Consider the following 17,896-nt stretch of genomic DNA (forward strand, 5'->3'; position numbering starts at 1 on the left):
AGCTCAGCCATTAACCAGCATATACTGTGATTGGAAAAATCTTATAGAATGAATTCCAAATTCAGCTGGAAACCTGTTTATCTTTGGCATTTGATAAGAGCTGGGCTACTGGGTTGTGGGCCATTTGTAAACTGTGGGGGTGTTTCAGTTAATGCCAGAGTAAACAGAGCGGGAGCAGTTGCATCTTGATGAGATAAAAGCATGAAGTTCCTTTTTGTTGTTTGTAAAACAGTCGAAAGATTCAGTTGTGGATACCTTTGACCTTGAGTTTTGCTTTTTTTTTTTCTGATAGTTTTTTTAAGTCACCCCAAACTGATAGCAATTCAAGTAAAACTACTGAAAGAGCGAAGTGGACAGGCAGAAAGTTTTGACAGAATCCTCCCAGGCAATGTAAGCTGTGAGCGGACTTCCTACAGCGGAAAAAAAAGAAGAAAAAAAACTCCCCTGTGCTATCTCCTACTTGCACCCCCCCTCCACACAAAACTTAGACTGAGCCTCTGCCTGCCAAGGCCGTGATGACTTTCCCCTCTTCCTAACATGTAGTTTCACGATTCTGGATCATCTGCTAAAGTCATCTCGCCCCGACCCCCGCCCCTCCCTCCCTTCCTACCCCAGAAGACGTCTGAGGCCAATAAAACAGAGATAATAACAAGAGACAACTTGAAACAAGAAAATCTGATTCTCTTAACAGAGAGCAATGCACGTCCAAAGAACAAAATGTCCAACATAAACAAACTTTTTCAGTGCTAAGCTGGATATTTTTTTGTTTTGCTTTTCATTATAAAACAGCTGTACAGAAACAAAATGATTATACTATCTTTATTGTAATGTCAATCAGATCGATAAGGATATGATCTCTGGTTTCAAGCAGGATTTAGGAGCCACAAGGGCTTAATAAATTATGCATTTCTACAGTTGTATAATTGCTCTCGTTTGAAAAATAAATTTTACATTTGCATTGGTGCTCTTACTAAAGTCTTTCCAGCATTACTCTCCCCTCTTTTGGCCTGTTGGGTCCTGAAATGGAGGATTTAACAGTTTTCGCCTTAATTAGCTTCTTTCATCATGTAATCCAAGAGCCATCTGGTCTGCAGTGGTATGTGTGTTTTTCTTAGCATGAAGCACATTTCCGTCAACTATACGTGAAGGAAAGTTTGTAACCTACACCGGGGGCCCTCCTGGGTGCCCACATGTGAACAACGTATGCTGCAGTGAACCCAGGGTCAACTTCCTTTACCCTAAAGAGAAATGAATTGTTTCCTCTGTCTTCCTGGTGAACTCCTGATGCAAGGGCACCACATCCTGAGAAAAACACATTACAATGAGTCAATCACCAAGTACTGTGTCTGCACTTGATTCTGTCAGTTAATTATAATTTATAATTCAGAGGAAATTAATCATTGACCTTAAAGGTATAATGTGTAAGAATCCCCATCTAGTGGTGCGGTTGCATATCGGAACGTATTCTTGATGTTGCATTCACGTGAAATTGGGCAGACGTCAGACACACAACAGACGCTAAACAAGTGTCTATGTAAACAAGTGTTCCGCCAGCACGAGGCAAAACAATACAGACGTGACAATATGTTATCATGGTGATGTCGTATTGTTTACCTGACCCACGTTTTACCGTCTTTCTCTCGTCGAGTAAAATGACATCAGGTTGGTTTGCCGACAGCCGTCTGCCTGACTGCACCTGAATGCAACATCAGTGCCTCCGTCCTTCCTCACACTACACAGTGGTGACAGTTTTAACAGGCCGAGCCCACAGCTCCGCTGAGTTTCCGTGGTTACCTACGGTCACGCTGCCACTCAACGTAAAAAATGGCGATGCAACATGGCCGCCTCGGTTCGGTGCGTCGCCCACTTATGTATCTGTAACGACTTGTAACAACTCATTCTAAGGTAGGAGAAAGCTTTCGTTTGTATGCAGCTGTGATTCCACTTCAGTGAAATACGTATTTATGAAAGACATATTTGATTTTTGCTAATAAAAAGCCAAATAAGTTACATACTGGGGCTTTAATGAATTAGTGGGTGTTTAATTAAAACATTAGCTTTTCATGTTCATTAAGTTAAGTCATGCGTTCATTCATTATACTAAATATTAATTTTCTGGAGTTTCAACTTTACAAAATGAATATAGAATCCATTAAGATAGAATAGGCTATAGCTGAAACTGATATTTCTGGGGCACTTCAGAACACAATTGTCATTGTATGATATTAATTCACTGAAATGCTCTGTAAAGCTGAGGGAAACTGCAGAGATAGATCTGTTGGACTGGTCAGTTAAAATGAATTATTCACAATTCATGCTTCATGTCAAATCTATGAGTCAGCATTTAGATTAGTGTTTTTCCCCCTTTATTTTATTTTTTTCCTTTTTACAATTGGCACAGAGTACTTAACTCTTTTTTTTCTTTCTGAATCCAACATCTGATTACTAGATTCCTGGCCAACAAGAGCAGTGGATCAATCTGACTCTTGCTAACTATGACCTTATAGAAGTCGCCAGGTACCTCTTTATACATAAACCCATTACAGAGCAACGTTGCTATTCAGTTGTAAATGTATTTCTGGCCAACAGATGAATACATGGGCTTTGTACCTACCTTCTAGCTCTGTCTTGGTCTCTCTTAACCACCAAAGGATTAGTTTACCTTGCTAAGCACTGCAGCTTGTGGCTAACTGTGAGATGAGATTATCTGAGCTCTTTCACTGGATAATCCTATCTTTATTAGCATCGCAGCATAGCTGAGCTGAGTAAGAAAGCAGTGAGTTTGAGAAGACAGGAAGAGAAAACGCAGTGATGTTTATCTTCTTGTAGGTCTCAGCCTGAAGTGGCTGAACAAGCCACGTGTATATGCCTAGTTAACCTTTCACTGACAACAATAGTGCTTACTTCAAAATAGCAATGAATACACTTAAAATAGGCAGTTGATGAGCTATCAGAACAAGTCACCACAGATCTCTCTCTGTTTGAGGAGGTCTGATAGGAATGTCGGATGATGAATGAGGAAACAAAGCCATAACACAACAGTCATCAGTCACAGTCACAGACAGGCTGCTCCACTGAGGTAGATAATAGGTAATGTGGGGAAGGGATTTCCTCGGTAATGGGGGAGGACTAAAATGGGACGTGAGCAGAAGATCTCATTTAAGGCAAAACATATATTCACTTAATTGGATAGTTTTATGGAAAAAGGACTTACATTATCCAGTATGCATCAGTATGGCTAGATGTCTTCTTCAAAGATGAAGAAGAAACCCATCTGTCTTCACAATGGATGAGAAGTATTTTCTGAGTGTGAATATTTCTATAAAACCTGATACAGTGATCAACATGAGGAATTCATATACAGAATTAACAAATGTAGGCGTAATGAACTTATTCTTTTAAAACTAGCTTCAAATAGGATGGGGAGGATGCACCAATCCTGAATGGCTTCAGCTATTCTTTAAGTTAGCTGGAGCATGCCTGTGCAGACACCCCTTAATGCATACATAGGCCTTAAAGCAGAATGACTTGCCTTCGCTGCAGAGCTGAGTGATGGAGAAGGAAAGCCAACTACAGGTAGGTACTGTTACAAATAGCTGATGGCTGAGTAATGACAGCTCTGGAGTGGTATAACGGTTTCAGAGTGGCCTAATGCCTAACCACATGTACATTTGGTTTTACATGGTTGTGGGGAAATGATTTGCACCTTGTGGAAAATATGAGGAGGACTGAGGCGACTGAGCATGAGTCATTGGCCAGCTATCTTTGAGGGGGATGGAAGTCCTGCCTTTGAGTGCCGGACTCAGACATTTGTTTACTTTCCAGACAGAGGAGTTGAGAGGCACAAGAGGGGGAAGATGGTGGGCAGAAACGCAACGCTTTTCAATGTTAGAAGTGATAGTTATGATACAATATTCTTCCAGTAAAAAGCACTCATTGAAGTGATTTGAGGCATTGCAGGGGTTCTTCTAAACTTTGGCCTGCCTGTATGTGATTATCACCAGGTTTAGTTTACAAGCATACAGCTCCAGATGCAGATGCTTTCCTAATGGATTATATTAAATAGAGGAGAATAAACAGTTCAGGTGCAAACAACAAAAATAGTATCATTGTAGTCAATTATTGTTAATATTATTAGTCAATTTCACATAATTGTTCATGTTTCATTTATAACTTAATTATGATATGAGACAGCTCTCAAAGAGGTTTCATTTTTTTTCGAAGAGTGGTTTGCCTCAGCAGATGGACTTCCCATGAGATCATGGCGAGTCAGAGGATCTTAGTGTCTGAAAGAGAGGCAACATGCAGCCAACTGGGAAATTATGATGACTATTCAATAGTTTAAATAGCCAAAACTTTCACAGCTGTGCGGACTGCCTATTAGGATCAGGCATGAATGACCTTTACCAGGACCATATTATTCTTTGAATCTTAATTTTGACTATAAACTGTGTAGGTGTTGAGGGATTCCTCTACAGGTTTGTGCTGCCGGTCAAATTCTTTTTATACCAATGTATCTCATTCTGTCAGCCAGGCATTGGAGCCTGCTGACTCTGGTGATCACATGACTTTGCTTTTATCAGCACCAGAAACCAAGAGGATGGTTGCCATTAAAAGTTAAACACTACGTATTTGGTATTCCTAATCATCCTTTATTCCTGTGAATGATACATTTCTTAAAGCCAATTATTGGTAGATATTCCCCCAAATAAACATTATGAACATTTTCCAGTTCCTTTGAACCAGTATTCTGGTAGCTTAATTTATATTGAAGATACTATAAGAAAGTCTGGGAAATAGTTTTGTTTTTTGATTATCTGTACTTGTCCCCACGAGGACAGCAGAAGTGTTCTCCATCTTTTAAAGTATTATCTGATATTCTTTAATCAATTTAGTTCCATTTAGGGTTGTGCCGATTGGCGATCCAATCGTCTATCGGCGATTGGAAGGACGAGCGGCGATGTTTTGTTTTCTTGGCGATTTTACACACACACACATACTCGCTACTTTTTTATTGATCTAATGCGCAATCTGTTTGTTTTGTTTTAATGAAGCCGCTTGGCTTGCTGCTTCCAACAGATACTCTGTCAAATGACAGTGTTTCACCAATCAAATGCAGCCACTGGCGACGTCCAATCAGACGGAGCCAGGTAGTCATATGACCGCACACAAAATCTCTGTAGTAAACAGGGTGGCCACTCCGCCTCAAATTTGAGGAAACACGTTTAGCTGGTGTTGTGGCTGTGACTAGGCTGCCGACGCCAGCCCTGTTACTGTATGTTACAGCCCGACGAGGTGTTCACTAATGCCACAAATAAATTACGTCCGCCAGAATAGATTTTTCGGCTTTCGGCAACGCAATAGCGTTCCGTTCATTGATCATAGCGCTCTTTCTCCGTTATTAGCCCTCACACACACACACACAGAGAGAGAGAGAAGCGCGCATGCATGACAGCAGGGCACGGTAAAAGCGATACTCATACGCCGCCGCCGCCGCCGCCCCCCCCCCCCCCCCCCCCCCCCCCCCGTCGAACGAACACGTGGAACGGCCGCCGCCAACCCCCCCCCCCCCCGGACCCGGGCGATAGATAGGTCTATCGGCGATCTCCAGGGAGGGCGATTGGGACGATCTGAGAATGTCAAAATCGCCCAACACTAGTTCCATTCATTTCAAAATCAGAGACTTGCACAAAATGAGAGACTATACTGAGGCCAAGATATTTCAGCTCCTTCCATACTATATGAGTTGCATCAATATATTTAGGGAAGGTAAAACAGTTGAGTAGAGAGACATTTGACTGAAAATTCCCCCTAACACATGTTTAAGCTTAAGCAGGTGTCATACTGAGTTCGCAGGATTTGACAAATACTAAAATATAATCTGCAAATAAATTGATATTAAAGTCATACCTATATTAATACTGCTTATTTGGTGGTTATATATAATTGCACACACAAGTGGTTCCAATGCCAGGACAAAACTGGGCATCCTTTCCATGTTTGTTTATTTGTTAATTACTGTCAGATCCCCATTAGCTTCTGCATAGCATCAGCTATTCTTCCTGGGGTCCAAACAGATGACATGGTGACAATGCAGGGATACACATTCACACTAGACACAAACACTCATATGACTGTCTTAGCTCAAAGCCAAAATTTAATTTGTTTCATCACAAGCAAGTGGTTTTAAATTGCATACACATCAGGACAAAGCCATATCTTTCCAAGACGAGGAATACATGTGGCCATTTGACCCTATCACAAGCTTATTTTCAGAAACCAGCGATAACATTAACGCTGGATGTTTAAGTGAAGCAGCTTTATTCATTATTTGAAACAATCTGCTCATGTTGTTTGAGGCATGTTGTCCTTTTACAAAACTTGTTTGGTCTAGGTGGATCAAGGTGGTAAATACCCACTGATTTTGGCTCATCGTAAACACTGTGACTGGAAGCTGCTTATGGTTAAGAAAAGAGAATTGTTGGGGAAACAGAAACCAGAGGATGGATTCCCATGTAATTTGCTTAAGGGCACTTTGTAATTAATTCCTGTGCCTTTTTTAATAAGACCATGAAGATGACATTTTTAGCCAGTTAAATTCAGATATATTGGGGACCACTCGGTAGATTTCCATGAAATCTACTGTGGATTTCCATGGTCCACAGAGAAATAATCATGGCGATTTTTCATGACCTCCCAAAGTTTTCCCTTTTGTAAAATTTCCATACAAGCTTAAGAAATATCAGGAGCTAAAACAGAACTTGCCCTGGCTTAAGTTTTACAGCCAAAGTATCCTACTAAAAGAATTTTACATTGAACAGGACTGAACTTGAGTGTTTGTCAGTACAGCAAAGGCTTTATACAGGCTTAAAGCACTTTGCATGGCCTCAGGGTTTGCAGCACAGTTGTCAAACTGTGTGGAAACTGGCAGGCAACGTGGCTGTTTGTTGTACAGTATGTGTGCTGATGTTTGATGGAGGCCTTAGACTTGTCTTGAACAGATGAATAAATACTTGAGTTCATACTTTTTCTGTGTAATCTGACACTCATGTCCCCCGGGTATTGAGGCCTCATCCATGAAGCAGAGCTAAGACAATGACAGACATGAGAGTACGAGCAGATTAGCGAAAGTCTGTGACTTCACCTGCAACAAAGATCCCCTTCAGATCACCATTTTCAGGTTAAGAGGCACTCAAATGGTCATATTGCTTTCAGCAGTGCTCATCAAGGCATTTAAATGTCCTGAGGCCAGTTTTTAAAGTAAACTGATTAGATTGAAAATTTAAAACAAACAATGTTTTAAAGGTCCCAAATGATAGACTTTCCCTGGGTTTCATCGACCACCTTTCACCTCTGAATCGCTGTAGGGCTAAGTTCATGTGGTTGTTTGTATGATACAAGACTCCCAGTGAAGGACTTCCTAGTTGAAAACAGCTTTTACTTCACCTTCTTAGGTGGATTTGTTTAGTTTGTAGTTCTTGAAATGTACAACTGGTCCACTACTAGGAATTTTGACTGTCTTATCCATCCACCTGTTTTCTGAAATATACTGAAGTGGCTCTGCTAAACAGTGTTGCCTGGATGACTTTCCCTTACTGCTTCCTCTAGCTCCTAGGGTTGTATATCTCCACCAATGAGGCCGATTCGATACGCATCTCGATACGCTGCCACCGATACGATACATTAACGATACACTGAAGCTCCCGTCGATACGATGCGATACGATTCACTCCTGTTCACGATGCGATGCGATTCAAATGCGATTTGATAACGATATGACTTAATTACAAAGAGATTCGATTCGATATGTTTGATACAGTTGTGATATGAGAGTTTCTTCCCACATCAAGTTTATTACCTCAATACCATTCTGCTTTACTTTCTGTATCAATTTGAGGGATGCCTATATTTGGTTAATTTTTACAGGGCAAACAGTAAATCATATTTGAAAGGTACAGTCTAGACGAAATAAATGGCAGAAATGAAATCCAGCTTAATTATATCTAGTCTTGTGTGGTGGCACCTCTGCAGTTTGGTCTTTTGCTATAATAATAATAACTTTATTTATATAGCACCTTTAAAAACACAAGTTTACAAAGTGCTTCACAAAACAACTTAAAAGAGACAAGTCACAGATGTTTTGTTGTGCACAGGACATTTCTGGGTGGAGAGTCTGTGTTTGTGAGCACTCTCCAGCCAGTGACAGAGCTCAGGTGTAGCTCCATGCAGCAGAGTAGGAGAGCAACTGTACTAGCCCTGCTAGCTGTCCGGATGCTAACCGCTACCGCTAACTAGCGGTTAGCATCCGCGGCTACCACCGCTTCCCAGCACACTACAACCAGAGCCACTACCACGGCCCTGCTCCTAGTTACAGCCAGTGACTGCCGAGTATTGACCGGCCGCTCGGCTCCAGCGCTTCAGGTCGGACTGTTTACTTTTCTTGGCAGCTCTGACTACAGCTGCTGCTGCTGTGACCTGTCAGGGGCAACAGGAGGCTGCGCACGGCTAACGCGGTGGTGCATTCAGGTTGCCTCGGAAAATGAAATGATCGATGTAACCATGGAATTTACCGATGTAGAAGGCTAGAAGAGATGCATCGCAAATTCAACCATAAATTATGTCCGATGTAGCCTGAATCTACCGGTGCAGTCGCATCGCACACGTTTATATCGGACCACCGATATGAATCGGTGAATCTCCACATCCCTACTAGCTCCTCCTCCATCTCGTCAGATGCCATATCTCACGTCTGTCACTGCGAAGGAGGAGCGACTCTGCATCCAGCTCCCTCTGGAGCTCAGTGCTTCTCAAACTACACCCTGCAAAGCTAATTTATTTTGGTTGCTTGTAAAATTGAGCACAATCCACTGGTCACTACTTATGCCCATAAGAACATACACCGTATTTACAACAGTCAGACTGGTCTCCAATAAGGAACGAGGTCCATAACAAGAAATGTATGGAAACATCTACTGAGAACTCCCAAATCACTCCTGTATCATGCTTGTCTGTGTTCTTCTATGCGTCCAGTCTGTTCCAAACTCTTCTCCACAACCTAACTAAGGCCACATATCAAACTGTCGTCTCCTTTTATGTAATTTGTAAACGCAAATGTAATAATTACGTAACTCCTTTTCATGTAACTCAGAAATGGTCATGAATTGTGCTTTTACCTACTTACTAGGACATATTTATTTATTCAAGATTTATAGAAAGATTTAGACAGAGCAGAAGGGATTGTTCAAATATATTGTGTAAGTGCAAATAAGCTCTCAGCTACTCCTGTATTCCATTGTGCCTTTAATAAAGTTTGTGTTTTCCTCCATGTCTGCAGTCCACCTACTTTGAGAGACTTGGTTTAATCACAATTAAGTGATAATAATAATGTCTGTGACTTATTAAATGGTGGGACCCGCCCTCTTAAACCGTACTTGAACCTTTCACTTCGATTTTAAACCATACTATTGCACAGAGCATTGGTCCAATTAGGAGAATTTGGTGTAATAGCAAAAGCAACATCCATCCAAGCCTGTGTAACCACAATCTGGGGAGCAATTCTGCATACAGAGGCAGAAAACACCCAGAACTCAGAAGGCTGGGGTGATCTTGAGCCATCTCCCCTTACAGTGTACTGAGGATAAGGTCAAATGAACCCTATAGTCCCTGGGAATGTGAATACGGGAAATTGCCTTGAAATGTACTAAGAATAAGACCTCAGGCTATACAGTTTTTTATTTGATAGCAACCCTCCTGTTCATTTTTAGTGGTTGCCTTGGGCATATGTACATACATACATATAAAATGTATTTTGACATAAGACAAAAATGAAACAGAAACATTTGAAGATACATGAACAGTAGTGTGATTTTCACTAAATCCAAGATGGAAAGAGACTTGAGCCTATTTTCTTATGAGAAAGTTATAGTCCACTACACAGGGATAATCACTAGGTATAAAACAAATGCATGTACTCTGGTGATGTCACACTTTTATTAGGATGGTGTGTGAGCCCTTTCTTTCCACAGCCGAGAGGGGGAAAAAAACATCATGGCTCGCATATTCCAGTTGCTTCTACAGATGGGTAAACCACCCCTGTGTGTCTGGTGAGTGGGGGTCTCCTCCAGCCCAAACTGGAATGTACCAGAGTAATTTATCACTCTGAGGTCTGTGAGTCAAAAGGAAAGAAGACGAAGAATCATTCTCCTATAAGGAAAAAAAAAGAAGAAAAGAACCAAGGTTTAGGAAATCTATGTGAAGAATTTCACAATAAAAGATTTTAAAGCTACTTCTGTGCAAGTAAAGTGCCATAAACACAAAGGGCAACAAATCTTATTTATTTGTTATCAGCAAGAGAAAACCAAATTGAAATTTGAAACTACTTCTCAGCCACAGCCCCTTTAATAAATCATGACTGTTAACAGTTCACTACGACAGTACAAAAGTTATCACTTCAGCCGCCCCCTTGACTCCTATAACAACAGTATCTGTTTGCCTTTAGATGTTCTTTGCAGCATGCCTGCTGCATGCCTGTGCAGACACCCCTTAATGCATACATAGGCCTTAAAGCAGAATGACTTGCCTTCGCTGCAGAGCTGAGTGATGGAGAAGGAAAGCCAACTACAGGTAGGTACTGTTACAAATAGCTGATGGCTGAGTAATGACAGCTCTTCAAAAAGTTATTTATTCAACCATGTCGGGTGGTAGTCGGTACAGGTACGGAGCATTCTCAGCTCTGCTCGACCCTGATCTCTGTCTCTTGTCATCTCTTTTTTTCTTCTTCTTTTAACTGGGAGGCATTGATGATGTCTTGTGTTTCCTTGCCAATAATTCATGGTGTACACCTTCCTCATCTTGTACTGACTTGTAAATCTAGTAAAGAAAGAGAAGCTAAGCAAGTTGTTTTATCTTGTTTGCAGATAAAGTAGATTTATAAGCTGAAATGTTAATGTTTTCTCTTCCTTTGGCTCATTTTTCCAGGGGTGAATTTACTTCGCCGGGTATTACAAACCACAGTACTTTTTGAACTTGTGATTTAATGTCTCTTTTCCTGCAAAAAAAAAATGACCCTCAGTGTTACCTTGTAGCCAAAATATTAATTGTTTTGTTCTGGAGCAGTATGAATTCTGCTGACTAAAGTCAATCTGAGATAAAATGTTGTGATTTTGCCACTGTACCTACTGACATGCTGACTGCATGCACCCCCCGCATTTACAGCCATCCATCCATCCATTAGATATAGAGCTTTTCCATGCAGGGTCTCACCGGGTGCTAATCCCAGCTCACACATGCAGAACTTCACACACACACACATCTATGTGTACCTTCAGAGGCCCTGATTTACTCTACTGTGCATGTGTTTGGACTGAAGGGGGGGTGGGGCTGGTGAACCCTCAGAAAACCCACACAGACACAGGGGCAACTTGCAACCTCCACAAAAGCAGGCCCCAGGCCCGGGGATCGAACCTTCTTGCTGAGAGGTGACGGTGCTAACCACTGCACCATCATGCTGCCCCTGCGCTTTTATATCTGTGTGTTTATGCGAGAAAAAGCCCCTGTGCAAATACAACTCAGCCTTATCCTCCTCAGTTCCACTGTCATTACACGCTCACATTGTGCAGCCAACAATTGTTCAAACCCCAGAACTTTATTATTCCCACAGTGTCCAAAGACACCAAATATGTCTGGTTGGATTTTGGAACTGTGAAAAAAAATTGATACACAAGACATGACGAATATTTCCATTTGATGAAATGTTGCATGCAAAAAAACATGGAATCTACATTTTGAATTTTTCACTCAATATAACAATTGCATTGAGGAAGAAGAACTCAAACCAGGCAATGAGAAGTGTTATTCACACGTTATACTGCCAGGCATCCTTAAAGGGGAATTTCCATTTTTTACAATCTGGACATTATTTCTAGCATTAAATACGATTGTTTACCGTACTTTCCGGACTATAGAGTGCACCTGAGTATAAGCCGCACCAGTTAAATTTGAAAAGAAAATACATATTAGGCCGCACTTGAATATGAGCCGCAGGTTTTCATGTTGTAACATGAGATATTTACGCAGAAAGACAGTAGGGAACTGTGCAAGTCTGCTCACTTTTCCACTGTTTTGGATACACTCCTCTAGCCCATGTGCATTTGTTTACAACGAAGCCGGTGAAAAATCAATAAACGGAGCAACCGGATAATGTTACATGACATATACGATGTTACGGCATGTGTGTTTGTGTAGTCTTAACCATCACAAACAAAATAAAAAGTAAGGAAAAAGTAGCGCTACTCACCCAGATAACATTACAAGTCCTTTAGACGAAATTAGATCCAGCCAAGAGCCGCGTATATCCATATAATGTGAGTCTACAGGGCAGCGCAATGCAGCCTCTAAATAACACATTATCTGCCACGAAACTCGTTCATTTCACCAATATTTTGTTATGATAAGCTAGTGCTATTCGGGGAGGGGGGGTTACCAGTAATCAACATCCGGGGTCTGTAGGTTGACCTAACCTCTGACCTGGATGATGTCATCTCTGAGCGCCGTGCGGCTTGTTTACCTGAAAGTTGCTACTGCTAATACTATGGTTTGTTTCTGCGTGTTTCCAAATTGTCCGAATAAAATGAGCAGCTGGATGAAGTTCAGCTTCCACAGGCTTCCTCTCTGCAACCTGGACTCACTAAAGTAGTTGTGGTAAAAATGGACCCGAATGCCGAAGCGGAATCATATTATTAGAATGAGTCGCTCAGCGCTCAGAGATGACATCATCCAGGTCAGAGGTTAGTAGGTCAACCTACAGACCCCGGATGTTGATAACAGCTAACCCCGGACTCAGAGGGGAATAGCACTAGCGTATCATAACAAAATATTGTTGAAATGAACACGTTTCGTGGCAGATAATGTGTTATTTAGAGGCTGCATTCTGCTGCCCTGTAGACTCACATTATATGGATATACCCGGCCCTTGGCTGGATCTAATTTTGTTGGAACGACTTCTAATGACACCAAAGTTATCTGGGTGAGTAAATTATCATATTTTATGCTAGAAATAAGGTCCAGATTGTAAAAAAAAAAAAAAAAAAACGAAAATTCCCCTTTAAAGTTACAGTTCCTCGAGTGTTCACAATGAAAGTGAAAGAAAAATAGATGTTAAAGTGATGCTCATATGTGATGTACTTCTCTGTAATCATCATATTTTATGCAGTGAATAAAGACGTGATGCTGTGTATGGGGCCATTTGCAAAAACATTTTTTTTTACACTAACAAACTACCAAGCTATTTTAGTGTATTGAATATGTTAATGTCAAACATTATCTTTTGAAGTCTTGTTATTATGTACCAGTGCATATACACTGGCAGCAGATCTGCAGTGTGCTGTAGTCACACTCACCAAAGTGAGAAAACATCTCATTTTGATCACTGACATATTTTGGGATACAGTGTGTTTGATGATCAGATATTACTACTAACAGAATAGGTAATATGTAAAATGCATATGGCTCCATGTGTGTGCAGTATATAAGACACAGAATACAGCTTGGAAATTCCATAAGAATGTGGCTCTCATCCAGTGCATATTAAAATCACAATTCAGCAATTAGCACATCCTTTGTGGTTTACAAGTCCAGAAACCTCCCAGTTGGCTATTTCACTGGAAAAGTCCTTCTGCCTCCTGTTGTTTGAAACATGTTTGCTATGTGCAGCTCATTATATCTGAGGGCAGACTTTCCCTTAAGTCCTCTGTCCACTGTTCCTAGGAATCTGAGTGTATCTAGCCTGTTTTGGGTCTGGACTTGTACAGTAAGTAGACCTGCATGTCCCCATCCCTTCAAATTGTGCTCCGGAAATTCTTCTTTTTTTCTACGGTGTATCACATTACATTGTTTTCATGTGATCCATTTACATGCACTGTGGGTCTCAAATATAAAAAGGGTGCTTTTTTTCCCCTTCCAACATACAGGAGCTGGGTTGCTGCCTCCTTTAGCCTGACAGTAATAATCCCTGTATCGCTGATGCTGTGTTTGATTCTGTCTCATTTGCCTTGTGTACTTGACACTATTGGTCTTGACATCAAATACTTTACCTTTTTGACGTGTGAATCATAGTGCTGCCATTTTTTTTTTTTTACAAGTACATACAGTAGCATGCTTAATTTGGTAAGTCTCACACACAAAGGGAGAAGGAAGATCCAGAGAGAAAGAAGGAAGCCTGTCTGAGAGGAACGCTCGACTATGACCTCAGCGCTCAGATCTGTTCGCCACATTAGACTGGAAAGGCTGAGTTAATTATGCATGTTTCCTGGAGATGCCGAGAAGGCTGGGGGTTGAACTCCCCCAGACTGGTGAGAGTTGAATCAGTTTGCCCCCTATAAAGTTGTGGTTAACTGCTGAGTCACATTCCCTGGAGTAAAGGCACAGTGGACAGACACACATGTAGCAGTTCTACAACAAAGCTGCTGGAGTGGAATTTGTGCTGCATTTTGTAGGATGTTAAGTTTAGGAGCTGGCAGCATTTTAACCTTAGAGCATATGTGTATGTCTTCTCTCATGTCCTGCAGTTTTCCCTGCAGTCCACTGTTTAGATTACAGATGACTAATAACCCTATAAAAATATTGTTACTATTGTGTTTACTTTATCAAATTAATGTAACTCTTACTTTTGACTACTCCAGTACCTTACTTTAGTTGGCTCTTCAAGTTTTTATTTAATGCAAACACACTGTTGAATAGTTTGTAGAGTGATTAGACATCAGGGCAAACAAGACAAATACTGACTGACCACTCGCTCAGCCATTACCATACCGTTTATTCTTTCAGGGTTACCGGGAGGCTGGAGCCGATCTCAGACCACAGTGGAGGAAGGCGGGGTACATTCAAGACAGACCTCTGGCTTTAGACGATCAACCATTCACACTCATATTCACATGCATGAGTGGGGGGACCATTAAAGCTAAAAGAAGACAACAATTGCTGCAATACCTTGGTGGATGCAGTAGGAACAGCATTATTTCATACAAGGACCTGATACCTGTTCATACTTCATTATGTAAATCACTGCCTCCTTGTGGTTGCAGCCGGGTATTGACTCTGAAAGCAGTGTAACCCATGTAGGACATAGGGCTGCTACATTCAACATCTAAAATGAATAGTGCTATTCACGAAGCATTGTGGTCTACACATGATATAGTTTTAAAGCAGAAGTAAGTGGAATGTTTGTGTTAATATAAGTCTCAAATAGTTCTATCTTCTGACAGCAATCACTTCTATAGAGTGTTTGGTCTGAAACACGGGTCTGTCAGTCACTCTGCTCTGCTGTAAGCCGAGGAGAAAACTTCTTGTATACTTCCTTGTATCCTACAACCTTTATCCAATGAGGAGAGAGAACGGCATAAAGGGGCGGTCCTCTCTGTGTGTGCAGCCAAGGGATGCGCGTGAATGTGGTGACGTAGGGACGAGGGCGGGGGCTGCTAACTCCATCGGCTGACAAGAAGTTATCCAAAACGACCGGATCGCTTACTTCTGCTTTAAGTCATGTCACTTCCTGTCACCGTAGTAGGAAGGCAGTAAGAAAGAGTATCTTGGACAGTAGATGCAGGGTTCGACAATAACGGTTGCCCGATTGCCCGGGGCAAGTAAAAATTACCGGCGGGCAGGTAGAACCTGCGCGGACTTGCCCGGTCGGGCAAGCACCGACTCAGATTTTATTATTTTTTATTTTCGGACGTTTTATGCATTTATTTTGAAAGGACAGCTGGAGAGAGACGGGGGGAGAGGGAGCGAGTGAGAGGGGGGGTTGACGCGGAGCAAAGGCACTGTCAGGTGGGATCGAGCTGGGTCGCTGCAGCGGGTGCTCTACCAGGTGAGATAGGCTGTACGTTGCTCGCGGCTGGCTGTATTTAATCGGCGATTTCACCGAGCATTTCACTGACGGTGAGCGGCCTGACGCTGCTTCATTAACGCCGCCGCTGTTTCAGACTCGGGGCAGACGCACGCAACAGTCACCCGTTACCGTTTAGTTACCATACCGACGAGCTAACGTGTCCTATCCTGTTGTCAATAAACATACGTGGAGACGGCGCTTCAAACAGGGGTGTGAAACATGCGGCCCGCGGGCCAAAACCGGCCCAACAGTGGGTCCAGTCCGGCCCTCAGCAAGTGTGAAAATTTTAAATTGCACATATTTTTATCAAGAAATTTCAGGTGGTTCATAATATGTTTTGTAAAAGGATAGTTCATTAACTGTAAACATCTTAATAATGTACTAAAACAGAGGAAAAATAAACATTTTAAAATATATGTATAGGCTATCATGCTATTGTTTTACTGGTTAGGCCTACTTGAGATCAAATTGTGCTGTTTGTTACCCCTGAACTAAATTGAGTTTGACACACATGATTGGCTGTTTGCCTGTCACTGTTGTTTCAATGTCCCACATCCTTGAGTTTTACAGGGGCAACTCAATAAACTAGAGTAACATGGAAAAGTCTAGGCTATTTCCAGTAGTTCAAGTCAAATGGCCCCAACCAAGTATTGAGAGCATATAGATGGACATGAACATTTTCATATTAAAAAATATTTTTTAAATTGGTCTTTTCTAATATATATATATATTTTAGATACTGCATTAATACTGAAGCTAAATTGTCCACTGCAGCATGTGAATGCAATGAAAAGAATAAAATCTGACTGGAGGAGCCAGCTATCTGTTAAAATGTTGTCCAGGTTAATGTTTTTAGCCATTAAAAGGCCCTTCAGTTCAAGATTTCAACTGTGATCGGGCATTAAACAGGTGGCTCACCTGTTCAGATAGGGCATGGAGGGTGTAACTGCTACTGGTCAAATAATGTGAAATAGCAGTTAATTTTACATGTCTGCAATGATTGCCATTTAAATGCAATTATAGATAATAATAAATACTGCTTTCTGAAGAAAGAAGTGTTGTGTATAGTCAACAGGAAGGATTTTAGTAAGATATAAGTCATGAGCGAAAGTATGCACCACACAACCAGAAAAAAAAACCTAGGCAGGGCAAGTAAGAATTTAGATGGGGCAAGTAGACTTGAAAAGTACTTGCCCGACAGGGCAAGTACGAAAAAACCTTAACGTCGGACCCTGAGATGTATGTGGACAGACGTCAGCAGCAGCAAGCAGACCCAGATTTCTTTTCTGACAAGCTGAGGAGGATATCTACCTTACTAACTACTACTAATGCTCTTGCATGGTGAGGGCCCGGTCTTGCTCGTCACAGGGTCGTCGCTGTGCGTGGAGCCAATCAGCCTCACCAGGGTTCACAATCAACTGCAGTCTTGGGCCATGTCTGCTGCATCCTCCAGGTTGGGCCCGAGATGCTGTAAATCTTCCCCGATGATGTCAAGCTGCCTGGTGTGAGTTTTGCAGCGCGTCCTTTTCCAGCCAGGTGCTCTTGGGTGGAATGAAAGGATGGCACGAGTGGGCTGTTCCAGGGGTAATCGGAGGACATGTCCGAGCCAACAGATGCAGCGCCGGGCAGCCAGTCGAGATGCAGGAGGCTGGCAGGTGTGCTTTCTGAGGTCTGAGTTGGTAACATTGAGGTGCCAGCTGATGTTCATGATGGCCCTGAGTTCCTTCCTTTCAAAGACATGGCTTCTCTTGGCCAGGGTCTTGTTCAGAGGCTAGGACTCAGCTCCATACAGGATAATGGGGAAAACTGCGGTGTTATAAATGTGCAGGCTTGTCTTCTTCACTTCTTGTGGTGATGCGTATGGGTCTCCATAGAGGCCGCATGGCTGCGGCAGCAAGGCCACGTCTGTGGTGTGATCTCTGGCTTGAGATCGCCATTGTTGGTGATGGCGGAGCCCAGGTAGACAAATGAGCTAATGGTTTCCTCAACATCTGAGCAGATGTGCAGAGG

This window comes from Trachurus trachurus, assembly GCF_905171665.1.
Source record: "Trachurus trachurus genome assembly, chromosome: 21".
NCBI lineage: Eukaryota > Metazoa > Chordata > Actinopteri > Carangiformes > Carangidae > Trachurus > Trachurus trachurus.